Here is a 6,103-nt window from a genome sequence, read left to right as displayed (position 1 = left end):
AGTCCATGGTATATTCAATATTGTTTGCCAACACCATAATTCAAAGGCATCAATTCTTCTTTGGTTTTCCTTACTCATTGTCCAGCTTTCCCATATGTATGAGGTGATTGAAAATATCATAGCTTGGGTGAGGCGCACCTTAGTTCCCTAAGTGATGACTTTGCTTTTCAACACTTTAAAGAGGTCCTTCGCAGATTTGCCCAATGCAATATGTTGTTTGATTTCTTGACTGCTGCTTCCATGGGCGTTGATTGCAGATCCAAGTAAAATGAAATCCTTGGCAACTTCAATATTTTTTCTGTTTATCATGATGTTGCTTATTGATCCATTTGTGAGGATTTTTGTTTTCTTTATATTGAGGTATAATCCATACCAGACCAATGTGGTAGGTGTTCAGAAACTAGTGGGTGAATAAATGGAGCTACCTACCCTTCCCTAGGCTGTGTGAAAAGAAAAGCCCTCCCCCAAAGCCTCCAATGTGCATTGTCCTTCTGTGGAGGATGGAGGTGAGCTGAACATGGGGTTCAGCTGATGGGGCAAACCATTCTAGCCCGACAGCCCTATGTGCCTGCCTGTCTGAGCCTAGGGAACAGAGGCTAGGTTTAGTAAAAGTGTTTCCGTTGTGGGAGCAATGTATCAGGCTTGGCTTGTAAATGGCTGATTTCTTAGAATAGAAACTAAAGAGAGCAGCTACTTAACACACAGAGCATCAAGTTTACAGATCTCCTTATTCCATTCTGCAGCGCCAAAACCAAAGCCAAACAAAACCCATTGCTGTTCAGTTGATTCTTACTTACAGCAACCCTATAAGAAGGACAGAGTACAAACTGCCCTATAGGGTTTCCAAGGCTATAATGTTTATGGAAGCAGACTACCACATTTTCACGCCTTCCTTCTAAAAGGTTCAAACAGCCAAGCTTTTGATTAGCACCTGAGCGTTTAACCACTGTGCCACTGGGGCTCTGTTCCTGCATATATAAAGGCGGAAACTGAGAGGGAGAACTGAAGTAGTCAGATCCTGGCCTTCTCAGTGGTAGGCCTGGGAGTTTGGATCCCTGTCTGGTGGCTACCCAGTCAGAGGGTGCTGAGTTGCGACGACAAGGTTCTTGTGCGTTATCTGAGCAAGGAGCTCTGGGCTTCCATGAGAAGCACGGAACTTCCCCAGAGGCAGGGATCCCCAGCAAATCCTCCTCCAGGCCCAATTACCTGATGTATCAACTTCTGCAGTTAGAGATTCATTCTTTCCCCTGGAAGGTTGCAAAGACATCACGGAAAGGTAACACAGCAGATTGGTTCACTTTGTTCATTTCAGATATTATTTTGATGGAAATGAGAAGGAAGGGAATTTGATGAAAATGGAGAGCTAAATAGTGGGAGTGCTGGAGGCAGGTGAAGGAAGGTCAAGGGCAAGAAGAAACTTCATCCACATTATAATTTTGCCCAAGGCTGGTCCTTCCACTCAGCCAATTTAGAGAATACAAAATTGTTTTGCTCAGATTGAAAATTCGAGGGTGTGATTATTTTTAAGATACTTGCAACATAGTTGCAATGGTTGGAGCTGCAATAATCTTCGCTGGACTTCAGCTTCATTGTTAGAGAAGAGCGACTATGTTTGACTTTGCCTGGAAACCTGAAAACCACAACAAAATAAAGTCTCCAATGCTACTAGGCAACACCATCATCAGAAGGAATTTTGATAAAAGACTCCAGTGGCTCTCAAAGTGCTGCACGTACAGCGCCTCTGAAGAATCTAGAAGTGGTTCCACTGCATTGTCTTAAATCAATACTCAGGAACAAATAACATAAAGTTGTCAAGTGCCTTCTTCAGAAATGCAAGCTGGATAAACAACAATCGGGGAAAAACTCCAATGCCATACCGATCTCCCTAAAATTAAATTATTTGCTGCTGATCTCCACAGCCACAGCTGTTAGGATCTTCTCGAAACTTGATTGAAAAGAAGCTGGCGGAATGTCCTCACAGAGCAGCAGCATCACTTCCTTCCTTGGACCTTCAGGGAACCTCCCCAGCCTTTCAAGATAGGCTCTGCTCAGGCTCTGGCCAGTGGAAACCGGAGGCAAAAGTTCGCGGCTGGTGCAGCTCACCTCATCCAGGAGCCGGAGGCAGCAGGTCCCAGGGCTCCAGCACCTTTTTTCCCGCCCCGACCCCCGGAAAGGCTCGCCCAGAGGGTGAGTCACAGAACGACTTTGCGGCTGCTGAGACGCACCGCAGGGGGAGCAGAGAGGCAGTGCACGGCGAAGAGATTGGGGACCCTGCGAGGGCGCTTACTGGTCCCCGCCCCCCCAGCTTCCAGGGACTAGTGCATCCCGGCGGAGGGGGTGTGGCGAGGTCAGCAGGCGGACTGCGACCCTGACCAGGGGTGACTGTCCGCTGGGATCTTCCCAGTCCAGGGGAAGGTTAGCTGCGGGGGGCGGGGAGGCAGGGGAGGCCTTCACCCCACATTTGCGGCCGGGAGGAGGCCCCGATGGCTGGAGGGAGGGAGGGCCGCGGGGCACAGCGGGGCGCGGGTGCCCGCGCCAGGGCGAGCGCGCCGGTGCCGGTGCGGGCCCGGCTTGTTGTGCTCTGTCACTAGGGCGGCCGGCCTCCTGCAGCCAGCCCTGCACACGGCGCCTGAGCGCCCAGAGCGAGCGCGGGGACAGAGCCAAGACCTCAGCATCCCCGGGAACCGGGGCAGGGCCAGCCGGCCGGGTTTGTCCCTAGCGTCTCTGCTTGGAATCTGGGCAAGCCTGAGAAAGAGAAAGAAGGTAAAGAAGGGGAGAGAAAAAGACAGAAAGAGAGAAAGAAAGCGGACAGAGTGGGTAGGTGGGTCGGGGGAGGACGCACACATTGCAGAGAAATTGTCGGCAAGTTTGCACTTGCAAGCTGAGGTTCTGCGCCCTTGGTGGGAGGGAGAGCGCCCTGTGGTGATGGTGGTGGTGTGTGTACGTGTGAGGTTCCTGGATAAGGAGCTTAGGAGGCTGGGGAACGTTCTCGTTGCATAGTGCACGTAAATACCCCTATTAATATCTCCCTCTCGTGAGTTGTCATTTTCGCTGGTGGCACGTCCCCTGAGCTCCAATGATGCAGAGCAAAGGCGGCCACCCTCGTTCTTATTGTGATGGTCGCTACTGTTGCTACTATCAGATGGAAGATGTAAAAAAAGAAAAAAAAAATTTTTTTTTTTTTCCTTTGGGCACTGAAAATCGAAGGAGCCTGCCTTCCTCCACTCCCACCCCCGACTATTTTCGGAATGGCTGGAGGAGGGGAGATGGGTGGCAAAGCCCAGGGCTGGAAGCCTCTGCAGAGGCTGGGCCGTCAGACTCCACTGCGCTGTCATGGTGTAACTGCTTCCCGTCAGGGTCTACACTAGAGGGCAAGATAACTTTCATCTCCTCTCCAAAGACACATCTCTCAGACGGAGATTTTGCCTGGCTGGCGGAGGAGTTCGGTGAAATGGTGGCTCACCGCAGGCAGGTGCATCGCAAAGGGGAGAAGAGTGCAGTTGAAGGCAGCTATCGGCCACGAAGGAAGGGGAGCCCCTTGGGAAGCGGTGTTCAGCGTGCTGGCTGGGATAACAGCGTTCAGATGCTGGAAGTTCCGGCTCCCTTCCATAAATAGAATCAGGTTCAGCCCAGAGAGAAATCTCAGATGGGAAACTGGCCTTAGCATCCTGGAATGTTCATTTCTGAGCTTTTCAGTTTGGAATGGAAGATGTGTATGTATCTGAAATTTTTCTGTGAACCTTAGGAAAGTTGAAAATAAGTTATTTTTCTCTTCTTAATGCGTACCAATTTTTGTCTTCTTCTTGGAGCCACTAGCTGACAGAAACCGTTTGTACACAGAAAGCAGATATGTGCGAGAGAAAGTCTGAATGGTTTTCTATTAAGCAATGGTTATTAAGATGACTTACCTCTGCATAAAGTGCTGATTCAGACATGACTCATGAGGCTTGTTCTTTGAAAGGTTTTCTGTTCCTTATGATGCAAAAGATTGACAGTATGGATAAAAAGTTCTAGGAGCACCAGGACAGTATAGGAAGTACATAGTCATTTTTTCTTGTGTTCTTTAATCCGTTCATTTTTTTGTGGCCAACTGAGAACAAAATGTGCTGAATCGATGCTAACTGAATATGTTTCATGCTGGAGATAAAAATAAATAAATCTTCAGACTGACCCAGATAATAATATTGCCAATCTTTGAAAATATTTTCCCAGCTATTACATGCCATCCTCGTTTTTATCTGTCTTAACCAATGCTTTTTCACAAACTGGTTTACTTCTGTTTTCGCTGTCCCCATATTTCTTTTCACGTAATTCCTTCCTGCAAGGGCTGGGGGTTAGGAAAAGGTAGTAACTGTACCATTTGCAATTTTTCAAGAGCTGCTTGTGTTAAATGTGCAGAGTGGTACACCGGGGCCTACACCCTGAGAACAAGGCAGCAGACACAGCTTCTTGGAACCGAAATGAGGTTCAACTGAAACCGAATGTAAGAAACCCATGGCTGCGCAAGGTCGGTGGCGTTTTCTGGGCTCTGGCTAGAGCTATTATAAGCCACACCTTGTAGACCGAAACTGACAGGTCATAGACTCCGCCATGGGAACTCTGCATTACTCCTCCTCTTAAAGGTCCTCCTGGTACTTCCTCGTGTCTGTTCCAACTAATGTTTGTCAACAGGTGCAATACACACTTTAACAAAATATGGAAAGAAGGTAGCAGATATCTTTAGGTACAATTTATGCTCTAGGCCTATCGCCCCCCCCAATTGAATTGTGACTCTTAATACGTTTCACGCTGGTCAGCTGTGTATTTTGTCTTTTGATTACTTGTTCATATTCTTGTTCTCCCATAGAAATGACACAGTCTTCTTTGTTACCCTGTATAGTTTATAATAGTGAGGAATTCACAGTGCCATTCACCGAGATCCTCTGCACACATTCATAGCGTGTTTGTATTCATTCAAAGATGTCCTTCTTCCTGACCTTTTAGTCATCTTAGTATTTATTAATTATTACCATTACTAAGGAGTGAAATGATAATTACGTTTTAAATCAGACACTTAGCTGACTTGGATAGAATGGGGTTGAAAGTTGATCGTCAGCTTTTCAAATTTTTGTTTCATAGTAGGTTTCACTATTTGTGCTATTGTACATTTTTAGACATTTAATTGAGTAATACTGTACTTCATACTTCTATGAATCTGTTAACATGTTTATGGTCTCAGTTCATCTTTTTCAATCAGAAACAAGCCACGATGTCTCTGATCGTTGCAGCATTTGGAATTTTCTGTGGTAGTTTCGTAACACCTAAACATTTAGTCGCAGTGTTTTAAGATACGTTTTAGTGGCCTAGTAAAATCGATGCCTTTGAACTATGGTGTTGGTGAAGCATATTGAATATACCATGGACGGCCAAAAGAACAAACAAATTTGCCTCGGAAGAAGTACAGCCAGAAAGCTCATTAGAAGTGAGGATGGTAAGACTTCATTTCACATACTTTGGACATGTTATCAGGAGGAACCAGTCCCTGGAGAAGGGCATCATGCTTGGTAAAGTAGAAGGTCAGCAAAAAAGAGGAAGACCCTCAGCGAGATGGATTGACACAGTGGCTGCAACAATGGGCTCGAGCATAACAACCATTGTGTGGATGGTGCAGAACAGGGCGGTGTTTCGTGTTGTAGTTGCTGAGTCGAAATCGATTCGACAGCACCTAATAACAACAGCAGAAGTACCTGTTCAATTGCCTTCCTTTTAGTGGCACAAACCAGAAACTGCGGTTGTCCGTGCTGCTTAGGGACTGGGGAAGATGAGTTGTGATGATTCACTGCTGGGCTTTTCACAGGTGTTGGTGCTGAGAAGAGTACCATCACTTAACCAAGAGAATCCCAAATTGCAGAGTTTAAATTCCCTTTGCAGCCTACAATAAATGCAGCTGACGGTTATGGATTGGGTACTCTATTTGCTCCGACAGACCCTGAACTTCCGCATCAAATAGTCACTGTACTTTACTGTAACATCATCCAGTATTCATCCCCTCCTTTGGTATATAAACTCTATGACAACTTGTGTGTCTTGTTCCCTGCTATTTACTCAGTAACATTGTCCCTTA

General features: G+C 46.6%; 1 protein-coding gene across 13 annotated transcripts in view; it reads left to right on the top strand.

The window, feature by feature from the left end:
- Window positions 1–1,716: 1,716 nt before the first annotated feature.
- Window positions 1,717–6,103, top strand: part of SYNE1 (spectrin repeat containing nuclear envelope protein 1) — a 558,323-nt gene continuing 553,936 nt past the window's right edge. For 11 of the 13 annotated variants that reach the window (XM_049903961.1, XM_049903893.1, XM_049903931.1 and 8 more), the window contains exon 1: window positions 1,717–2,187. The gene's annotated coding sequence lies outside the window, so the exon portion shown is untranslated. Of the gene's footprint in view, window positions 2,188–2,279; window positions 2,416–2,591; window positions 2,764–6,103 lie in introns of those variants that run through there. The other 2 variants (XM_049903857.1, XM_049903849.1) reach the window with 2 other exon arrangements.

This window comes from Elephas maximus, chromosome 1, assembly GCF_024166365.1.
Source record: "Elephas maximus indicus isolate mEleMax1 chromosome 1, mEleMax1 primary haplotype, whole genome shotgun sequence".
NCBI classification, from domain to species: Eukaryota; Metazoa; Chordata; class Mammalia; order Proboscidea; family Elephantidae; genus Elephas; species Elephas maximus.
This window is presented reverse-complemented; position numbering and strand designations above follow the sequence as displayed.